Genomic DNA, 24,175 nt, shown 5'->3' with positions numbered 1-24,175 from the left:
TGCTGCTGGGTGAACGTGGCCTTTGACTGTTAGACATTTCTGTAATTTCTACAGTTATTTACTATATATCACCCAGTATTATACTGCTATTTCTCTTTACAGTAAGTAACTGTGATTCCCTTTGCATCATGGGAATTTTCTGTGACGTCAAACACCACATACAGAGATTTAAGGTGATGATACACGTGGCAACTTTTTGAGCAATGTTGCCGTCAATGGGCAACCTGCGAGACACAGGGCAACTAATTAGGGCAACGGACAGTTGGCAGCAACTAATCAGAGAGGAGCAAATCTATTGCCAACCCAATAAATACTTTATTATAAACACTTGTTAGGCACTTTATTTCAACTTTTCAAATATTTTCTTAATTTTTATTAAAAATAAATGCCTTTCCGATCTGATTTGTGATAGGAAAAGGGAGAAGAGCGAGTTCAGCAAAAGGCGGATTCGAACCCGTGTCGATCGCATCAAAAGCCACATTCATGTGCCATGCGCCCTACAGACGATAAACAAATCCCGTCTTTTTAGTATTTAACTGAAAACATTCAATGGCTTAATTACAGCTTACATGCATTACATTTGGACAGTTGTTGGTATTTTAAGCAATATATGAGGTAAATTCCCTGTTTTGGGTTGACGCATGACAACTTACTAGCGTAAAAAGATATAAGTTCACACTCCTTTTCTCCGCTCCACTGCCGCTGAGAGGCCGCCATCTTGTTTGAATTTTTTCTGAAATCTCCGAACCGGTCACGTGATCGGCCACTAACATTCTGATTGGAGGATCTCAAAAAATTGCCCACGACCGATCTAACGAATCCAGATATAAATTTGTTGCTCATTCTCAGTGGGAAAGTGCCAAAGCAACGTTGCTCGGCAACATTGCTCAAAAAGTTGCCACGTGTATCATCACCTTTAGGCCTACTGTATTTTTTAAATTTGCAGTACTGTATTTGCTGTAACGGCCTCTCAGGTACCATTCCATTGTGTTTTCGTATTTCGTATTTTCTTCTTTTTTGTCTTCTTGGTTTGACATGATTTGCCTTGGCTGTCTGTATTGGACACACTGAAGCGACTGGACCTTTGCAAAATGCAAGCCTGTTTGTCCCTTGTGCAGAGCTCTCAAGTTTTATTAAAAGTTTGGAGTGAGATTACATCTGTTAGGGGAGGAGCCACTCAAATATTTGCAGCAGCGGCCCCTCTGCCCCACCAAATTCTCTCAAGTTTTTGCTAGCAGTTTAATTTTACCTACAGTGTTGTTCATAATTGACCAGCACAAATAGAAATTATGCTGCTTGTTGACTGAAGTGCCTGTTCTTTGGCCTGATTACCTTTATGTTTTATATGCCTGTTCACATCTGAGTTCTCCTGTCTGCAAACAGAGCACCAGTTGTAGGAGCTGCTGGTGCCTATGGTAATGAATGGCCATTTGGTTGACCACTCATTTTTTAAAGTACACCTGGTGGCTGCTCCACTTAATGCTTTCTTCTTCTTCCCTGTCTTGTCCACTGTCTCCTCTATGGTCTCTTCTACTTTCTCTCCAACTGTCACTCTTACTATCTTCTCCATCGTTTCTGCCTCCACCTCTTCCACTGTCTCCTCCTCTGATCTAGCAACCTTTTTAGGGGGCTGACCCTTTGGTGCCCAGAATGAAATAATACTCTTTTGCTTTTTTCTCTGACATCTTTGAAACAGACAAATGCAATGATTAATGTATGCATTGCCAGTAAATTAAATATTACTGAAATGATAGCCAGAGAGCTCTGCTTTAAGAGATGTAGTCTTAACATTGCTGAAAAGAGTATTAATACAGTAGAATTTGAAATAAAATAATGAAATACATCTCTAGTACTTTCCTTAGTTTCAGATAGCCAAACTAAGCTAAAACAGTTGGGAGAGTTTTTGACTGCATCAATAATAATTTAGCATGAATTTGGCTATATTCCCCAACATCAGCTCTCACTATTATTGGTCACAGGCAAGTGATTTCATCTAGGAATTGTAAAATCAAAATGCTAAAAAAAAAAAAAAAAAAAAAAAAAAAAAAAAAGATTTTAAGCATCTAAAATCTTAAGCATTTTGACAGAATTTTACTTAAAGAACATTACTTAAATGGTTCTTATATTGAAAATGTTAATTTCCTGTCATCTGCTAGGTTTTTCCTAATATCTGTAATTATTAGCAGAACACATTTTACACATGGGGAAAATCAATTGTGCTCTTGTCTTAATTCTAACTTGTACTTGGCCTTTTGAAAAACTATAGTTCTTGTAATTGTCTTGTAATATATTTATAGAATTTGTTACAATAAGGATATAATTACAGGTAAAAGCAGCCTATACACATAGTAACTACAGCACAGTATGCCACAGTTGTAATATAAATCTTTGGTGAAAAATCTATTCCCTTAACAGATAATCTATTATAAATTCTACAAGTTAGTCAATTTACCACAATAAATACAGTAGGTAAATTCTAGTAAAGGAGGTCTTTCTATTTTATGTTGGTGCAGGATGATGTTTTCTCAGCGTCGCGATAGGAACGGCTCGCACAAATCTTATCACACTTTTGGAGTGCACTGGTGAACGCGCGCAGAGTATACAGCTATTCGCGCGCCACGCATGCACAATTAAATAAACTGGGCTTCGGTCATGTTGCGCAGATAATTGGTCCGTTCCGTTCGTACGGGAACTTGGTGCTTATAATAGTTCAACGCGCAATGTATAATAGCCTCCTCCATTAATTGTATATAGAGGGACAAGTTATCCCTTACTTCTCAGCGTGAGAAATACAAGTTGTGGCGTGTGCGCGTGTGAAATGGTTGAAATGCGTGTGTCTCACGGTGAATGCGTGAGACTTGAGAGCCCTGCTTGTGTCAGAAATAGCGCGAGCGCTTGGACTCGGAGTACCGTACTTCAGAAATATGACGGGGCATCAGTATACAGTCTGGGATTTGTCGTGTTGCGCCGGAGCATCCAGTGTAAACAATATCACTAATTAATAATGGGTTCTGTCTTTTTGCTGGATCGCGCTATTTGTGTCAGGGGTAGAGACAGAACCAGCGCGGCAGCGCCACAATGCACCTCATGAAGACTTATCCCCGAGAGAGAGAGACCAGCAAGCAAGGTAAAACATTTTCTTTACCACGGTAAACTGTGTTAACGTTTCATTTTACAAAAGATTGTTAGATTATGGAATTTAATTTTGCGGGCCAAAAAGTTCATTGTCATTGTCAATAGTATAGCTGAAGCACAGCTAATACATTAGCAGGGTTGCCAGGTTTTCACTACAAAACCCGCCCAATTGCTCCTCAAAACTAGCCCAAAACTAGACCAGTCGCATTTCATGGGGGGTCCCACGGTAAAAATCGCTTTCTGGGGGGTAAAATTCGCATTTTTGGCAGGGTTCTCCTGGTAAAATTCGCATTCCACTGTATGCTATATACATATATAGCATACACTATATACATGTACACATACTACTATATACACTATACACATACTATACATACTATACTAATATATATGTCATGTTTTTATATACTGTCGGAGACGGGATCTCCTCTGAAGGACCGAGTACATTTGTGTTTGTGGACTCGCATACAGACCAGGGAACATTCTGACATTATCAGTCAAGTTCTGAACAGGAACCAATCTTTGGAGAAGTTCATTTATTCGCAAAGGTGGACAAAAGTGAGGACAACACATAATGTGTTCATTTAACATGTTTACACATATTCGTGCTAACCTTTCTGACACATTTACTTTGTTAAAAACATTAACACAGCTTAATGAGTTAACATTAACACAAAAGATGTTGTCCCTAAACTCTCCCATTAATGTGTAAAAATTGTGTCATTTTTAACATCCTTTCCAGCATTGGCAGACTGTTTATTTTGTGATATATATGCAATGTTTTAAATAAATAATAAAAAAAAAGATATTTTGCAGTAATTTTGTATGTTTGAATTGTATGTCAGTAGTACTTGCGTAGGATAAAAATAAAATTGATTCTATATAAAAATTATGAAATCTAATTTATATTTTGGACAAATAGAAGAATTACAGTAGTGTACTGATTACCTGGGTTTTTTACAGTAATTGCACCGTATTACATAATTACAATACCATGTAGTTACTATAAAACTGAAATACAGTTATAGTACTGTAAATCTGTAAAAACCCCTTAAACTGTAAAAACTCCTTGAAATGTCTAACAGTGCATGAACAGCAGTGTGCTGGATCTTTTGTATTTTAGCTTTGGTCAGACAAGAGAGATATCAAAAATGTGCAGTGTTGGGGTACTCCAGGACCAGGGTCATGAACCACTGACCTAAATCACTCAGCACTATCACAGAATCACCATTGATGACTGATTAATGTCACTCTTAATTCTTTAAAGTATTTATAAATGTGGACTTACCTTCAGTAAAGTGCAGCATAAAGAGGAAAAGACAGAAACACTCCCTCATGACTGATGCTCTGAACTCACTCACTCTCCACTTTATCAGCGAGTGTGAACTGAGTCTTAATTCTGTGCTGCTGGTTTTCTTTGAAGTCTTCAGGAACTTAAGTCATTTTGTTCCATTTCCTCTTTTCATCAGCTATGTAATACTACTTCCCTTCCTGTATCACTGACACTAGTAAAACATATATGCTGTTTTCATATACTGCAGCTCATGATTTAACATTTAGAGAGTTAAATGATCTACATTTAGTCAGTAGATCATGATCCACAATGTTGTCTGTGTTATGGCTAAAATTGAGGACTGAATTATTGCTTTATTGCATCAAACTGAAATGATCCTCATTTAAAGTCATGAAAATATATGAATGATTCATCTCAATTAGCAGATTAAGCTGACTGTTAATAAACAAACAAAAGTAATAGGTAAGCAGTGAATTTATATCTCTAAACTTGCTCTAAACAGTGTTCTCCAAATCTCAGACTGATTACATGATGTTCATGTTGTGTGAATGTGAAAGTGATTAAAATGATGTGATATCAGATGAATGAAGTGCTTTACAATAGTTGGCATTCAAAGATAATGCTTCCTAAATATCAGTGATTTGCGTTCTTTGTGCTGATAACTGTTTTGTGTGTGTGTGTGTGTGTGTGTGTGTGTGTGTGTGTGTGTGTGTGTGTTTGTAGGTTTGGCTATACTTGTGAGGGCCAAATGTCTTCACTTATACAGTGAAATATATTGTGACAACTGACTAGTGAGGACATTTTACTAGTCCTCACTAGTTAAAAAGGCTTATATATTGGCCAAAACATATTTTTATTTAAATCTAGTGTTTGTGAACATGTAGAGGAATGACATTTGATTATGAAACATAATAAAAATGTTTTACTTAAGTAACATCAGAGGTCAAGACCTCTAGCCATAATGTACACGAAACGTTTTTTGACAGTATTTTTTATTGTAATAAAACAGCACAGTCCTGCTGAAAGACAGATATTCATATACTCCACTATTTGTTAAATCATTAAAATGTTTACATGGTACCAAGATAACAATGCTTACAGGAAACTTGCCACAGAGATTATGAAGAACAAGCTACTATAACTTTCTATGTACATAAACACTGGTTTTGGTCTGGCTGTATAAATCTCTTTATAGTTTGTTTGTCTATGTAGTATTAGCAGTACATGGTCAGAATACAACCTGGTGTTTTATTGTTTACCTTTTAAACCAATGCATTAGCAAAAGGGCTTTTTGAACACACACACACAGGTTTGTTTTTGTGAATTGTGGGGACATTTCATAGGCGTAATGGTTTTTATACTGTACAAACCGTATTTTCTATGGCCCTACACTACCCCTACCCCTAAACCTACCCATCACAGGAAACTGCACATTTTTACTTTCTCACAAAAACTCATTCTTTATAAGCCTTTTGAAAATGGGGACATGGGGTAATGTCCTCATGAGTCACCCTCTCCTTGTAATACCTATGTCATACCCATGTCATTATACAAATTTGTGTCCTGATATGCCTACAAGTTTGCAACTCTTAAAACATTTGCTATTCTGAAATCCGTATCTGCCTTTATGAGTGAATCATTTAATCACTCAACTGATTCATTTAAACACTGATTCAGTCGGGAATTAATAGTCTATTGCTGCGTTCCCATAATCTTGAGATCACAACACGTGATGTTCCATTCGGAGCTGTTCAAGTCAAGGCTTAAATCTACGGAGCCCCTAAAGGTGGTGGAAAAAATTTGGGATGGGAGGGAAAATATTTTTCCAAATCTTTTACGTTCCCTTGCAAAACTTTTGAGTTCCCTTGTTCTCTCGCAAAGATATTATCGTTCCCTTGCAAAGCCTGTTGTGAGCTCGGACAAACACTTCCTGTTTAAAGTCCCACTGGCTATCAGTGTTTCAGTCAGCTCCGTACATTAATAATGTACACAAATAATGCGCCGCTCATAGAGTTTGAACTTATTGGACTCAAATATAAAGTAATGCAATCAGTGCTTAAGTCTAGCAGTTCAGTAGAGTTGGCAATATTCACAGATTCAAACTTACTGGATCAATAACTCGTGAGCTAAACATTGTTAAAACACAAATGCAACTATTTCCAATCAAAACCTAGACAACGAGCTGCAACAACCTAATTTTCCTCAGTTGAGCTTTATACCTAATATAAATTGGTCTCTATGAGCAGGCGGCGGAGAGACAAGTCCGAAGGGACCATCTGAAAAGTGCAAAACCCAAAACCCTTTTGCTTATTTTATATTATGAAAAATATTCACTAACTTCATGTAAAACACTGTACTGTCACCAAGTTCAGTATTCCAAAGATCAGAGGCAGCCCAAGGCATATGCGAAATAAGCGGCTGCTTGGGGTCCCTGTGGCCACCAGGGGGCCCCCAAGAGCACATAAAATGACAGCTTTTTTTTTTTTTTTTGTGGCTGGTTACTGTATGATGATTAAAATCGCGAAATGGCCTTAAATACTAAATAAACTGCAAAATGTTACGTTTTCTAATACATTTATTTCAAGTACCGATTGCTTCTGACAGTGCTGCATGAGATCGCAGCGCCATCTGCAGGAAAGTTAACGCCAAAAACATGCCAGGCAGACATGTATGATGTAAGCAACACAGCTACAACTTATAAAATTGATAATGGGTGTGTTAGATTTGTAGTGTGCAAATAATCAAGCATTGACAATAGTCAGTAGTCACTGAGGGGCCCCCAAATAAAATACAGCTTAGGGCCCCATAAAGGCTTGAACCAGCCCTGCCAAAGATACCTGAATGGTCTACCTTTTCTGGCTGGAATCTGAAATGCAGATTCGTTTACACTCTAACACTGTGTCTTCACTGAACGAGAGCGGTGCGACTCGAGCGACAAATATCCGACAGTAAACTGATGCCTCATTCTATTTATGACATACTGACAGGAAGGACAAATGCTTTGCAACAGGCGCTTTGTCGCGTCCAGTGTAGACCGCTTTTAGCTGTTGTGACGCGAGCGACAATGGTCGCGTCCGGTGTAGACAAGCCCTGTGTTCCATTCGGAAGGGCTCATCCCTATGCCCTAATCCCTTCAAAGGGTTTACCCTTTGGAGTTTTTTGGAACGCACATCTGTGTCATCTTAACGAGACAATCAAGGAGGTGCCTTTGTCGCACATTTTGTACGCTGATCGACCCACCAAAAAACACACTCTGAAGGAGTAGATTGTGCAACATTAGTTCATTCATTCATTCATCCATTTATTTATGTATTTATTTTTAGTTTATCGCACCATATTGTATATTGTGTCTATGTATTTGAATGTATGAATGGACTAATAAAGGGAGCTGTAAAGTATTTTTGTTGAAGTACAATGTCGTTTTGACAATAATAATGCACCAAATCTAACCCGTATAAATATTACAGTAGTATAGAAAATTACTATACATACATTTATACGTAAAATCAACCTCCGAGCCTCCTGTACCCATTTTGTGACACCAAACAACTTCCCTGTGCAAAGGATCATGGGGGCCTGAAGTGTCCATCAGTTGTACCCTTTGAAATCCTTCAATTCGAAGGGCCCTTTGAAGTGGCAAGTTTTGAGAAGTTTGGAACGACCTTTCAACATAACGGCCATGATTGTTTTCACTCCGAAGTGCCCTTCGGAGGGCGATATATCCCGTTTGGAACGCACCGCTCATGTAACGGCTAATATTGCCCACAACCCATTGTGCGTTAGACGAGGATTCGATTAGAACTAGAGACATAAATAAAAAGTGTTAAAAAAACTACAAACATGGCGGATGTGCGAGTCAGACGGTTAAATAAAGTGGTTTGAGTGATTAATAATCAGTATCTAACCTGACGAAAAGACATTTATTCAATGTTATCCACATTACATTTAATCTGCAACAGCATTGTGAACTTTTGTTACAGATACATTTGGTCATTAACTTTCAAATGCATTAATAAGCAAATTGCAAACACATGTGGAGAGTTCTCTGCATGAAAGACCCATGACTGGCAGATCAACGTGCTACTGCATTTCTGTCCAAAACTATGGAGCCCCGGACATGACATGCAGGAAAAAAATAGTAGGCTAAAACGTGCGCACGGTTTACTATTTCGCATGTCTTATAAATCGAGGGAACGAAATAGTAAATTATGCGCACAATTTAATTTTTTTTCTTGCATGTCATGTGCGGGGCTCCGTGCTAAACAGTAGGAAATTACAGTTTTTATCAGTTTTTTTATTGTTTTATCATTGTATCAGTAAATTGGTCAATGCCACCAAAATAAAAAGTGTTTTTGTCATTGTGTGAGCCACACTGGTCAAAATGATTAGATGTGTTTTCACTATGGAAATATGTGTTATATATAAATTGTAGAAAATGTGTTTTCTTCTGTTTAGTTGACACGGTCTGATTTCTACACTATACAAGAATTTCAGTTTTGTCAAGCTGAATGCTCTTGTGTATCACACTGAGCTTTTTAGATACAGATTTCAGAAGTAGGTAAAATTTACTATGAAAAGTCAATATTGTAACACACAAAAAGAAAATGGACATTTGGTCACACTTTGTATCAGGTGTCCTTATCTACTATGTACTCACATCAGAAAATAAGTACAGTGTACTTATTTTGTTCATATTGTATTGCAAAACACTTGTGCTGCTACTGTGGTGGGATACTAGGTTTAGGGGCAGGTTTAGTAGTATGGGTAAGGTGGGTTAGCTGTAGCTAGGACACATTTCTCAATAGGTCACTTTTTCAAAACTCTTCACACAGCTCTTCTAATCAACTTTCATCTTGGCACAGCAGTTAGTTTCACATTCAAAATGCAGTAAATCTACCAAAAAACTTCATTCATGTCTCAAATCAACTCATTCTTCCAGAACACTAGCAAAGGTTTTCACCAGCAAACACACTTTGGCAGTCATAAAACACAAACCTAAAAAACAATAACATCAGGTAGCATTATACAGTGTTTCTTTTGTAAAATTTCTTAACAAAACAAGAATAACACTCTCTATTGTTTATAATTCACTGTAGTTTATGTTACATGAAGCATGTACAAAACAGTACAAAATTATTCTGGAGTCTTCCCCTTGCATGGATGATAATGAAATTGAAAAACTAATGCTTGTGTAGATGTTCAGTTTCATCCAATTGCTTTGATAGTATTCGATTTTTTATTTTTTATTTTTTTAGATTTAGATTTTTAAAATAAGTACAATGTAAAAACATGTATGTGTGTACACAATAAGTGCATTGTATCAAATGATTCATTCACAGCAAATGTTAGTATGTAGGTAAAGACACCTAATGTAAAGTGGGACCAAATATTTTTATTTACACAGCACATTTTTTTTTGTACAAAAATATATTACATGTGAACAGAAAATTCACAGTTGTTTGTTCATTTCTACACACTCTACTGTATGTCTTCTTCGAACACCACCAACACATTCTTACATATCTTCACTCTTCCACGACAAGCAACTATGAATTTTCAGTTTACATGTAACACATTTATACAAAAATGTTGCTGTTGCTGTTTAGCAATTTAGTGTTGAGTGCCAGGCAAAAAAAAAAAAAAAAAAAATTGAGAATTGAGCCAAAGCGATTGAGAAAAACTGTTTGAAAAATTGAATGTGGATTTTAACTGTGACAAAATGATTGATATGGCAGTTTAAATGGTGACAGTATGCACATAACTAAGTGACAGAGTCCCCCTGAAATCAAAATGTATGTTTTTTATCTTTTAGTATGAATATGTTTGCCTTAAGGTTATAAATAAGCTGGTGTGCTCCAAAACAATGACACTTAAGTGACTATAAATTTTTTTGTTCTGCTGTACACAAAGGAGGATATTTGGAAGAATGTTTGTAACCAAGCAGATCTCGCCCCCCATTGACTACCATAGTAGGACAAAAAAAAAAAAAAAAAAAAAAATACTATGGTAGTCAATGGGGGGCGAGATCTGCTTGGTTACAAATATCTTCCTTTGTACAGCAAACAAAGATATTCATACAGGTTTGGAACAACTTGAGGGGCAGTAAATGATGACAGAATTTTCATTTTTGGGTGAAATGTTGTGAATAATAGCAATAACAGAATGTTTAATTAATTGTCATCGTTGTTCGGCTTTAAGAAAAGTCCATAATGCATAGTGAAGGTGAGAGCGCCAGTAAGAATATGTGACTGATTCAATGTGTGTGCGCTGCATCTGTGTAATCCAGTTCATAAACTTAAGTAAACAGTTCGTTTATTTTAATTCAAGTCGTCAGTGGTCATTATTGCTTACTAAGAAGAAAAGACCCGGGACAACTAGCAAGCAATGTCCGAAATGGCGGAGCGACTTGAAAGACTATTCAGAAAACGGAGAGCTGTGCGCGGTTCCACCACGAGACTTTTGCAAGACATCGAAACAGAGGTTAGCAAAGAAGATCCGATCATTGACAGATCAAGTGAACTGTTGGCCCTGTTATCTGCAAAGGAGGGAACGCTGCTGGGGTTAGACCGTGAAATAGAGGAAAGGATAGACACTGATGTTGTGGAGAATGAAGTCGCTGATGTTGAGGAATATGGAGAGCGAATCATCAGCGCGAAGGCTCGCGTGAAGCGCGTGATACAGAGAAACCGGGAAAACAGCAGGCCGAGTGACACAGAGCACTCGCAGCGCGGACAAACAGTTAAGTTACCCAAGTTAATAATCGGCAAGTTCAGCGGTGAAATTAGCTTGTGGCAAGACTTTTGGAATCAATTTGAAACCGATATTCACAAAAATGACGCGCTGAGTAAAACAGAGAAGTTTAATTACTTAAAGACGTATCTAACCGGCGCTGCTTCAAAGGGACTGATGATGACAGACGGCAATTATGATCACGAGACTGATCTGCTTCAGAACCGCTTTGGAAGAAAGGATCTGTTCATTAATGCGCATATGACCAAGTTGCTGAAGAAATCACATGATGTCGCTGCTCTGAGACAACTTTACGATGAATGTAAAATGCAGGTCCGTAGCTTAGAATCGCTGGGTGTCGTCTCAGAGGCATATGGCAGCCTGTTATGCCCTGTTCTCCTACAGATGATTCCAGATGACATTGCTCTCCAGTACAGTCGTCAAAGAGGAACCAGTGATGAATGGAAGGTCTCCGAAGTTATGGAATTTCTGCAGAAAGAGATTCTGAGCAGAGAAAGAGCCATGCAACTGATTAAGCCAGGTCATTCCAAAGACAGTCAGAGCTATCACAAACCATTTAAAAGGCCAGACGCATCAGTTGAAATGAAGCAGAAAAAGCATCACATGCCGTCAGCTGCAGTACTGCAAACCACCGGTCAAAGAATACCGAACTGCCTTTTCTGTGACAGTGCAGCACACAAAACAGAACTGTGTCCAGAAACTGATATTGCTGCACGAAAAGAAAAATTAATGAAAATGGGACGCTGCTTTGTTTGTCTTGGGCCAAAGCACATTGCAAGATTCTGTAAGGCCAAAGTGTGCTGTAATGCGTGTGGAGGCAGACATCATAGTGCTGTGTGTGAGAAAAGAGAAACACACACTTCAGGTGCTGACAACAAAGACAATGTAGTTTCTGCATTTGCTTCACATTCTGTTAAGATACAGCCCACTAAACAGAACCACACTGCGCTGCTTGAGACTGTAAGAGCATGGGCAGAAGGACCTGGTGGACGTAAAAGCATTCTCTGCTTACTGGATGGTGGCAGTCAGAGAAGCTTCATCAGTGAAAACACAGTAAGAGCTTTAAAATCACCTGTGATTAAACAAGAAACGTTCGCATACTTTTGGCTCAGCAGCCCCAGTAACATAAATGCGCAACACAGTGAAAGTAATTCTGCAGAGCATCTGGAACAAAGAGCAGAAAGTTGAAGTAGAAGCGCTTGAGACCCCCCAAGTATGTACCGCTGTGATGAAAATTCCAGGTGAGCACATCCAAGCAGAGCTGAAACAAAAAGGCTTGCAGTTGGCAGACTACCCAGACCCCAGCACTTGTGAGACAGAGTTGTCAATGCTGATTGGTGCAGACTATTATTGGAGTATAGTGTCAGGCCAAGTAGTTTTACTCGGTACAAGGACAGTCGATATGAAGTCGAGCTGCCATGGCGACCTGACAAACCAGAACTCCCAGATAACTACAGAATTGCAAAGAAAAGATTTGAAGGACTTAAAAGAAAGTTGCAGTCAGATGTAGTGCTGTATCACAGATACAATGAAGTTGTAAATGATTACCTTGAGCAGGGCATCGTCGAAGACGTGGTGGAGGGCAGGTCATCTTCAAATGCTGTGAAGTATTACATGCCTCATCACGCTGTTCTGCGGGAAGACAAGGTAACCACAAAGCTCAGAGTAGTGTTTGATGCCTCGTCACATGACATTGGCTCTCTATCGCTAAATGGTTTACTTACTGGTCCTAACCTGAATCCAGATCTGCTCAGCATACTGATAAAATTCAGACTGAATGAGATTGCATTTACCGCAGACTAAGAAGACTTTCTTGCAGATTTCTCTTGCTGAGAAGGACAGAGATGCAGTAAGGTTCCTCTGGCTCACTGCACCACCCCATGAAGATGCAGGTGAGAAGCTGCGTGTGCTTCGGAAGACGAGAGTGGTGTTTGGGGTGTCCCCCAGCCCATTCCTCCTGGCAGCTACAGTGAGAAAGCATCTGAAGGGATATGAAGCCCTGAGGTAGTAAAGATAATAAAAAAATCACTGTATGTTGATGACTTAATCTCAAGTGCAAGTGATGTTGAAAATGCCTTCTCCATAACTACTGGTGCAAGGAAGATTATGTCTGCAGCTGGCATAGACCTTTGCAAGTGGACAACCAACTGTGCTGCACTGAAGGAGAAATGGAAGACAACAGTGAGTGAACTCGCAGAGGAGACAGAAATGCATGGAACTGTGTTGAAGGTTTGGTATAGAGAACTAAAACAGATGATTTCGTCTTTGATCTGACTGCATTGCTGGATGCTGTAGCTAAAAGAGAAAATACCAAAAGAAGCGTTCTAAAGCTCTCTGCTCGCATATTCGACCCAATAGGCTTTCTTACCCATTCACTGTGCAAGTGAAATGCCTTTTCCAAGAAATGTGGATACGAGGCCTTGGCTGGGATGAGGAGCTGCCCACAGATCTTGCGCAAGAATGGCAAGGATGGTGTTCAGAACTTCCACAGATCCACCACATAATCATTCCTCGCTGGTATGGAATAAACTCTGAGTGCAGACATGATGCACAACAACTCCACGTGTTCTGTGATGCAAGCGAGAAAGCTTACAGTACTGTTGCCTACTTGCTGCGAGTAGCTGATGATGGAACAAAGGCTACATGCCTTGTCGCTTTAAAGTCCAGGGTAGCCCCCCTGAAGAAGATATCACTGCCTCGTCTTGAGCTCATGGGAGCAGTGATGGGAGCAAGATTAGGAACCAGCCTGTAAAAGCCTTTGAATATGGCGCTCCATCAAGTTCACATGTGGACAGATTCGATGATTGTGCTGCAGTGGGTTCACAGTCCAGCTCACAAATGGAAACAGTTCGTGTCAAACAGAGTATCTGAAATCCAGTCTCTAACCAACCCTGCAATGTGGTCTCACTGTAAAACCAGAGGTCAGACTGCAGCTAAACTGAAGGAAAGTGAACTGTGGTGGAAGGGACCTTCATTTGACTGCACCGAATCTGTTGGAAGAGAGCGATGAAGAACAAAGCAATGAAGATGTCACTAATGAGCAAAAGCAAGATCAGCAAATCACTGTGCAACTCAGTAGCAGTAGTGACCAAGAGGGAACGGAACCTGTGCTTGATTTGATTAAGCACAACAAACTGAAGACAGTATTGCGAGTTATTGCTTGGATCAAACGGTTTGTGCACAATGCAAGTTCAAGCTCCAAGAGATGCGGTAAGTTGACTGTCGATGAAATGTTTGAGGCTGAGAAGTACTGGATAAAAGTGACTCAGGATGGCAGCTTTGAAATCAATTTGCTGAAAGCTGGTAAAACCCTGAACTCTGATTCAAAAATCAGAGACCGAAAAACCATTCCTTGATGAAGATTAAAAGATACGTGATATAATTCTCACCGGGGATGCCAACATGCCAAGACAAAGCTGGAAGTTAGGAAGAATTGAAGAGCTGTTTCAAGGCAGAGATGGAAAAGTTAGATCCTGTGCTGTTCGCACATCCACAAGGACTGTGTTAAAGAGACCCATTCAACTGCTTTATGCATTAGAGATTTAAGTTGATGAACAGTTGTTAATGGGGGGAGGATGTTGTCAATTAATTAGAGTAATAATAACAACAACAACAGAATGTTTAATTAATTGTCATTGATAATAACAGATTAAGTTTAAATTGTCATATATTAAGTTGTTCAGCTTTAAGAAAAGTCTACCTATAATGCATAGTGAGACTGAGAGCGTGCAGTAAGAAAATGTGATTCAATGTGTGTGCGCTGCATCTGTGTAATCCAGTTCATAAACTTCAGTAAACAGTTCGTTTATTTTAATTCAAGTCGTCAGTGGTCATTATTGCTTACTAAGAAGAAAAGACATGACATGAACTATCCCTTTACCCATTTTTTTTTTTTCTATCTGTATGACACTGCACTGCTGTACTGTGCTATAAAGATTTTTATCTTCCCACGTGTCAGTTGATGTGATGATTTCTCTGATTTGATTAGATAACCACAACAAATAATTTTGACACGTTACACAGTTTGTAAAAACCACAAAAATGTGTAGATGGTTAGCCTATATACACTTATAATAATACATGGGGTGAACATTCAACGATAGATAATAGGGCTGGTCTGACTTTGGGTGAGATATGACCATATAGACCCAGACCAGTTTAGGTTGAGTGCTGGGGGTGGGTCTCCTTTACAATGTGGTAAACCGTATGTAGCAGTGACCCTTAAACAAAATATAATTTCCCTGTTATGTTATTTATTAGTGTATTTTTTTAATTAATTATTTTATTAATATTTCAGCACAATGGTGACCCACAAAACTCAGACAACAGAAACCCTTTAAATCCTAACAGAACATTAAAAAACAGATCTTTCAAGATCTCAGCAGAGGAGGATAAACAACAAAAACAGCATTACCAGCTTCACTTATTACTAACCAGATAGACGTTATTTCTGTCAGACGTCTACAGACGTTCTTATTGAGAATCAACAGAGGTTTAGATGTTAATGATTTACTGAAAATAATAAAGTTTGTAGTTACCATGATGGAGATCAGTATTTACTTTAGTTGGGCTCTTGACCCTTGACTTTATAACATTAGTTTTTCTGTCTGCTGTAACTGTGTTTAAATGACAGTCATTATGGCTAAAAAAGAGAAATTCTGGGGATGATCTGTTAGGTGTTTATTAATGATTTCATAATCATCATTAAACATTCTAAGCCACAGATCTTATCTCAAGATTTATCGCTGAAAAAAGTGTCTTTAAATTAGGACTTTAAATGCATTTTAAATGTTTTGTTATTAACATTTTGAAACTATAACAAGACATCAAACATTGATGTGGTACCACAAAAATGTGTAGATTGTCATATACTACACTTATAATAACACATGGGGTGAACATACAACGATAGATAACAATATTTCTAAGTGGATTTTTTATTTTATTTAGGCCAATATACACAACCCTTTCCCTCTTCTGTTCTATGGATTTTATTGTCATTGGTTGAGAAACCCTTGTTTATTGTCACTGAATGACGCTACATTATTTAAATGTTTAGTAATATTCACTATATATTAATAGCACAGGGTTTTATGGTATAGAAACATTATGCCAGAGTAGATTAGTCAGAGTTGTGTTAAGGGCCGTTAACCACACGGGGGCAGTAGCTCTTTAAAGATGAAAAATGATACAATAACAAACTAAAACCGAGAAGATTTTGATGTTGGCATTAGTAAGTATGGAAAATTCATGGCAAAGTATGCATAGTACCAGATGAACAAATACAACTGAGAGAATTAAATGATGACTTATATGAACTTTTTATTGTTTTGGATATAGCAATGTGACAGTGGGTAACTGATGAATGAGGCAGCATAATAATAACAGTTACTTCACATCTCTAAGGTCTTTGACGTTCAGAAAGCAGAATGCTGTGAGTGACAGTTACATGGCGTTTCAGCATCTGTGGCGGTGCTTCCCCACAGAGTTCATGGGTTTCAGCTCAGCTGGACTGCTGTTGCACAAAGGGCTTCTTGGATTTGACAGGGTTTTGTTGAAAAGTCAAGCATAGTGTGTCACTTGTCACATTAACAATAATGTGCTTAAGCACACATCCTCTTTGGAACTATATTTTGCCACATTTAATTTCTGATCCCATTCCAGTGAACATCATAGCCATTTGGTCACATTATATCTGATGGGGATTCTTACTGAAAGAGCTGTCATTTTAACACAGGTTTCAAAGCAATTTCTGTTCATTTTGCCTTTGCATAAACTATGAGAGAGATGAGACATAAGAGATACAATGGTAAAAAAAAAAATTTCTTCTCTTTTTAAAATCATTTTGAAGCATCTAGGCCCAGCATTTTTCTAAAAGTGAGCGTGTATTGCTTTTTTTTGTGTATACAGTGTATGAGAGTGAGAAATAAAGAGAGTGAGAGAAAGAAAGCACCAGAGAGACAAGGCTAAAAAAACATTCCTCTCAAAGAGCTCCTTGCTTTGTTCTCCCGCCGTTGGTACATTCAGCTGTCTCATTATCATCCATTTTCCTAATAGTTGGCCAGGCTTAAAAGGTGCCTTAGGTGATAAACAGTCATTTACAGACACTTCTTGGATATTAGATATTTAAAAAGAATCAAGATGGCTTTATTTATCAGTAATCGGATTTTCTAAGGTTGTGTTTTTCTGGTATTTTCAGGACGTGTGCTGGAGAGGAGCTGAGTGTGTGTGTGAGTGATTGACGGTTCTGCTTAAAGATTTTAGAGCAAGATGAGCTTGCCGTCTGTGAGTGCAGAGCCAAGGTATGTTGTGATTTCTGATTACTCACCTTTTGCTGCAAGGAAACACACACACACACACACACACACACACACACACGCTCCTGTGTTCATGATGATGAGCAACAAATCTCTTTTTTTCTCTCCTGTTCTCTTTCGCAAACACAATTTCATAACAAAAACAAATGTAGACATATAAGCCATTTCATAGATGCATAATCTGAAAGAGTGGGATGTTACGGTTGAAGTGTGCTTCTATTCTCTCTGTATCTCTCTGTCTCTGTTTTCTGTGCTGAGTCATTAGGGCTTTCTTTACTGATGATGTTTACAGACAGTCCTCTTCTTCTTTTGCCATGCAAAACAAAAGAAGACGCAAACTATGCCCAGCATTGACATAGAAACAATATATTTATTTTGTGTCCTGTTTACATACATGTATATACACTCTCAGAAAAAAGGACACAAAAGCTGTCATAGTGGTGGTATACTTTCAAGGGGTGTTTAGTGTGTATTTTAGTACCTAAATGGTACATATTAGTACCGTTTTAGAGGGTATCGTCCCAGTGACAGCTTTTGTACCTCTTTTTTCTAAGAGTGTATGCTATAGTATTATATAGAATAATATATAGTACTGATAATTACTGACCATAAATGGCTTAGGTGTCCTTAAGACACACTTCAAAATGTATGAATTCGCATTAGATAAAATATCAAAATCATGTTAGAGCATTGATTAATTTTAGTGGATTTATGAATTCAGTTCCTTTGAAACTCTTTTGATTCTATTTGCGTCGTAGTTTTTGACCGATCTTTGTTCTGGTGTTCTTATGATCAGGAGATGTTAAAAGTCAAGTCCCTCTTATTCACTGATTACCTTGTTTCTAATGTCTGCTCTCTTAAGTGTCTCAGATGGGGCTCACCTCCCACTAAGCTGTCTGGACTAATTGAAATCAGGCTTGAACACACTTTTCTGGACTTTTTAGCAAAGGTCAGGTGCTGAGAAGGAGCACTTGGAGGTTCGGCCTCAGAAAATATAATAAATAAATAAATACTGGTTTAATAAAAAGCTAAGCTCAACCGACATTACCATAAAATAATTTTCTATTTCAAAAATTAAAAAACAAAAAACTGTTACAATGAGGCACTTACAATAGAATGAATGAATTTTTAAATACTCACTATTTCAGTAGTATAGCCACAAGACATAAACAACATGCATGTTAAAATGATTTTAATGTGTTACAGTTTTTTTGGATTGCTTACACACTAAAATTAAAAGTAGTACACTATTAGCAAAACCTTACACTCAAGAAGCAAAACATCAGCCCATATTTGCACAACTACAAGCACATTGTCAACCTCACACTTGTTGAAAAACTCTACACACAGTGATTTGCAAAACACTAAACACACTTAACATACATTACACACAAAAATCTATCATGAAGTCACTTCCTTGCAATACCAAAGCACTGACTGTCAAATTACCGCACCGTCCAACCAATTGGTTCAACACAGTCATCAGGTGTGCAAACACTTGTTTGCTTAATTGTAGACACGCCAATCAGGTGTATAAGCACTATAAAAAGCAGCAGGTGAGTTCATCGGTCTTCAAGCACAATGGAAAGAGTCAGAGAAAGAGTAAGACGAGGAGGAGGACAAGGAGGAGGAGGAGGAGGAGGAGGAGGAGGAGGAGGAGGAGGAGGAAGGGGAGGAAGAGGAATCAACAGAGGAGGAATCAACAGAGGAAGAGGAAGAGATGGGGGCCATGCTGGAGGTAGAGGTAGAGGTAGAGGTAGAGGAAGAGGAAGAGGAAGACAAGAAGGTGCTCAAAGAGGACCGAATCTGACAAATGAGATCCGCGCAACACTGGTTGACCACGTTGTCAACCACGGCCTGACGCTGAGGGAGGCTGGACTGCGAGTACAGCCAAATCTAAGCCGATACACAGTGGCAAGTGTGATAAGAACATTTCGACTGGAAAATAGGTATTGTAAAAATATCATCATATCAAAAACATCTGCAAGGTTTCAGTAACTGCTTACAGTACTGTATTCTATGCACTATCAGCACTTCTGTGACCTTTTTCTGTGAAATTACTGTAGTATTGTATACTGTTTTTTTTTGTTTTTTTTTCTACATAGGATTGAGGGTCAGGAACGACAAGGGGGAAGGCCTCCTATGTTCACAGAACAGCAAGAGAGGGAGATAGTAAACATGGTTTTGGCCAACAATGCTATAACACTCAATCAGCTCCAAGCTAACATTGTCAATAACCACGCCAGTTTCAACGATATCCATCAGGTCTCAACATCAACACTGGCACGCATCCTAAAAAAAAAACATATTCAAATGAAGCAAATTTATCGAGTGCCTTTCGAGCGCAATTCCGAAAGGGTGAAACGACTGCGGCGTGATTATGCAGAGGTATGTATTCACTTTAGCAGTGTGATCTTGCATACTGTCTCATAATCTTTTACTGTACTGTAATATGTATACTAGATCTACACTGAACTACACAATTTTGCCTGACACTGTTCTTCAGAGAGTTTTATGAATGGATGGAGAGGAGATCCAGCATGAGTTCATTTACGTAGATGAGGCTGGGTTCCACCTGACGAGAACACGAAGGAGGGGAAGAAACATCATTGGCCACAGGGCTATAGTCAATGTCCCAGGGCAATGTGGGGGTAATATAACACTCTGTGCAGCCATTACACAGAATGGGGTCCTCCACCGCCATGCCCATATGGGCCCTTACAACACAGCACTCATACTTACATTCTTGGACCAACTGCACAACATAACAGCAGCAAATCAAATCGAGCATATGCAATACATTGTTGTCTGGGACAATGTGTCTTTCCACCGCTCTGCTCTGGTTCAGAACTGGTTTCAGCAACATCCACATTTCACCGTCCTATATCTTCCACCATACTCTCCATTCCTCAACCCTATAGAAGAATTTTTCTCGGCATGGCGGTGGAAGGTATATGATCTCCGTCTCCAGGCTGAGGTACCCCTCATCCAAGCCATGGAGGAGGCCTGTGACCAGATGGAGGTAGCAGCAATGCAAGGATGGATTCGTCATTCAAGACGTTTCTTTCCTAGGTGTCTTGCTAATGACAACATTGCCTGCGATGTTGATGAAATTCTCTGGCCAGATCCAGCTAGGCGAAGAGACAATGTGTAGTGTTTTTTTTTGTTTGTTTTTTTTAACAGTACAATACGTAAAGTGGCATTTTGTTACAGTATTATGAATCTCCATGTCAACATTTTGGGCGTGTTCAGAAATAAATGAGTTTCTTCAGTCTGCAACATTGGTCTTGTGTAGTGTTTGGTGAATTTACATTATATTTGTACTTTGTTGATGGTAGCCTACTCTAATCATAGGGAAGTAGAAGTGCTAAAAGTGTTTTAGGTTTATCACAGCAGAGTGTAACTCGTGCAAACAGAGTACAGTAATGTGAAACGTGTGTGTTTCATATGGTAACAAAGTGCGGTTTTTAAACAGAAGTGTATAGTTTTTACAAGAGTGTTTAATTATGCAAAGGATCTGTAGTGTTTTGCTAATTGGGTGTGTGGTTGTGCTAATTGTGTGTAGTGTTTTGAAAACACGGGCCCTGTTTTAAAAATCGTGCTTAAGCAATCCAAAAAAAACTGTAAATTGCTTAGTAACCATTTCTCGCTAAAATTATATCCAATTTTACAACTTCAATGAAACAATCTCAAAATGACCAACAAAATTATAAGAACAACTTTACAGTTCAAATAATGTGCAAGTTTTAACAGAAGAAATAATGTAACTGATGTAATAAGTTTCACAATTCTGCTTTTAAATTCCCCCTTAAACTGACCCCATTTACTTCCATTGTAAATACCTTAACTTGTATGTATATATATATATATATATATATATATATACACAACAGTTTGTTCTGGTTCTCGAATCTGATTGGCTGAGAGGTCTTTCCAGCCATGCAATATTTTACCAGTATCGCCAAGGGGACTGCTTCACCGTTTGAATCACTCCGCTGTCAGCATTCTCACAGCGAGTGTCATGGTGGACGAGCAAACCCACCATGTTTTTATAGATACTACTGTTATTTTGTTCACATTATTTGAGTTTTTTAGACCTCAGATATGCATATTTATATGTAAACATATTTGAAATTCAGCGCTCAGGTACCCGCAGAGAACAGCTTCATCTCGGCCAGTCCTTTGAGAATTTGCCGCTAGCTCTTATGTAGATAGTGTTTAACATGAGGTATAATTCGTTTTCGGTATATCAAACGGACAATCTTTGGTCTTATTAATCTATTACTTGTTCCAGAGCTAATAGATTTGGCTTAAGGGCTATATTAAGTGTCATAACTTTATTTAAATTTAAATTAGTTCCTGTACTATCTAGAGTGCTGCTTTTGTACATTTGACTGAACTGTTTGCTTGTGTTTATTTCCTACTTTAATTCTTATACTGTTATAATGGCTATTGTTCTTCATTTAAATATTATTGTTCAGTAAATACTTTATATAAATAACATGCCATATATTTTGGTATTGAGAAAGAGTCCGTTAGTGATTTCGACTTCAGTGAAAGTTACATTAATACGCCATGAGATGGCGGCAAAGACTGTCTTTATGAGTGAGTCAGTCAGTCAGTCGCAAAGACTTTTATATTGAAATGGACTGAAACAAGGACGTTGTTTTTACTTTAAACAACATCTTACAAGACGCAACTGACAAATGCATTGACTAACGCTGTCATGGGAAATCCTCTTAAATGTTAAAAGGACAAAGATTTCGCTTTCCTCATGGACATTCAAACTGAATTTGTGATTATGATTGACCTGAAGAATATCAGCTAGATGCATGTAATGCACTCGCTTAGTCAATCTCTCTCTCATAATACTCTACTTTATATATTACAACGAGTTTCAGTGAAGCAACTCAATGTTCCTTCGTTACTAGTTCTAGAATTTGTAGAATTAGTAACGGAGGCTTGGGCTTAACTGTTAAACTGTCAACTTGAGATTTGAATCTGTGGCAGAAGAAAGTAGTTCCTCACAAAAGAGGGATTTTAAAGACAATCCATTGTTGTTTCTAATTTATTTACACACTCATGCCATTTAACTGTTGTATAAATGCTATATCACACTCATAGCCATGCGATATGGCTGTATATCAGCACGCTGCCTATATATATATATATATATATATATATATATATGGACTAGCTGAAATTATTATTATTATTATTATTATTATTATATTATTATTTTTATTTTATTTTTTGGTAATGAACATTATTCTGCAACTGCTGTCTATATTAAACTTAACTTACAGAACCTGAACATTTTCATTAAAGACTTTTTCTGTAAAATTGAAAAATGTTTAAAGAGTTCAAACTCTTTTTATGAATTAAATGGGAGACATAACATTGTGTGCTGCTAGATGCTGTGACTCAGGGCCAATGTTAACCCGTCAAACCTTGACTCCTTGCTTCACAGAAACAGGAAATGTGACATAGATGTCAGCTGGCCTGTTATGGCTGTGATCCGGCTGAGAAGAGCTTCTGATTGGACATAACGAGAGCATCATTGGCTTTGCTCTTCCATGCGCTCCTCTCTCTTTTCACAGTGAAGTTGTTTGTGTGTGTGTGTACATTTTTTGAGCCTCAGCATATTAATTGAGTGCCAGGCTCATGTTTAATCAGACACATGCACTGTCACTACGAGCTGCACTGTCTGCTGGGTAGCATGTGGCAAACATAGCAGCTGAACATTATCAAATGCTGAGCGATTAACAAAAAGCATCAATAACATCAACAGAATTGCTGTCTTGCAATTCCACCTGGAAGCACTTCTACCTGCATTTCACATCTGGTTTTAAATATGATGATTGACCAGTTTATACACTAAATATGCAGATTGACCATATGCTGTTTTTAAAATGTGCAAAGAAGATCTTTTGTCCTTTAGTAGATTTGTAAGCAATGAGAGTGTCTCAGACTTTTTTCTATTATTTCCGCAGAATAGCAGATTTGACAGGACTAACGTAGTTCCCTTGAAGCAAATCTTGCAAATATGACACAAACTTAAAGGTTGCTGGTTTTTAATGTCAAAGTGCAATAAATGAGTGATTGGTTAAGCAAACCGTAACCATTACTTTAAACTCAAATGTTGAGCACTGCTATTGTCCCTGAGAAAGAGCTCACACATGGGTACTAATAAGGTGTAATGTAATGTTATAATGTAGTGATCACAGGTTTTGTCTTATTTTTTTTACATCAGACACACATAAGCTGTCCCTTTGATGTGGTAATATGTGCTTGCATGCTAAAATATGAAGAGAAGAGCGGAGGAAAAGAATAGGGGGCTTGTGTAAACAAGAGACCCTCTGCGTCAGAGGCTTTGATCAATTGAACATATAAGTTAACGACTTAAAGTTATTATAAAGTGTTACCAAAGCATTAACAAATAACAGAAGTGTGTGAACTGTTATTGGCCTAAACACAGTAGCTACTCTCCTCCATTTTACTCCTAAATGTCTAAAGGATTCGATGTTTATGGCATGATGTATATATGAGGCACATAAATAAAGACTTTCAAAGCTACTGCATATTCACACATCTGCACTGAATCAAAGAAAGCTCTATTCTGACCAAATCAGCTAACAGGCCGAAAACAAGGAAAGTCAAACTGATATGCTTATAAGTT

At 38.1% G+C, this 24,175-nt stretch overlaps 2 protein-coding genes and 1 long non-coding RNA gene across 18 annotated transcripts in view; 1 reads left to right on the top strand and 2 right to left on the bottom strand.

Moving 5' to 3' along the window:
- Positions 1 to 24,175, bottom strand: part of LOC127508683 (polymeric immunoglobulin receptor-like) — a 69,368-nt gene that overhangs the window by 4,533 nt on the left and 40,660 nt on the right. The window lies entirely within an intron of this gene.
- Positions 1 to 24,175, bottom strand: part of tmem98 (transmembrane protein 98) — a 35,866-nt gene that overhangs the window by 10,886 nt on the left and 805 nt on the right. The gene's annotated exons all lie outside the window — the stretch shown is intronic.
- On the top strand, positions 1,123 to 21,241 carry LOC127508686 (uncharacterized). Of its 2 annotated transcripts, none has more exons than XR_007928865.1 (3): positions 1,123 to 3,127; positions 17,379 to 19,884; positions 20,003 to 21,241. It is a non-coding gene; the product is annotated as an uncharacterized LOC127508686 (long non-coding RNA). The 2 variants fall into 2 exon arrangements; XR_007928864.1 differs by lacking the exon at positions 1,123 to 3,127 and having other exon boundaries at positions 16,310 to 19,445; positions 19,602 to 19,884.

This window comes from Ctenopharyngodon idella, chromosome 3 (genome assembly GCF_019924925.1).
Source record: "Ctenopharyngodon idella isolate HZGC_01 chromosome 3, HZGC01, whole genome shotgun sequence".
Taxonomy (NCBI): Eukaryota; Metazoa; Chordata; class Actinopteri; order Cypriniformes; family Xenocyprididae; genus Ctenopharyngodon; species Ctenopharyngodon idella.
The sequence above is the reverse complement of the archived record's forward strand: the minus strand, read 5'-3'. Positions and strand labels throughout refer to the sequence as shown.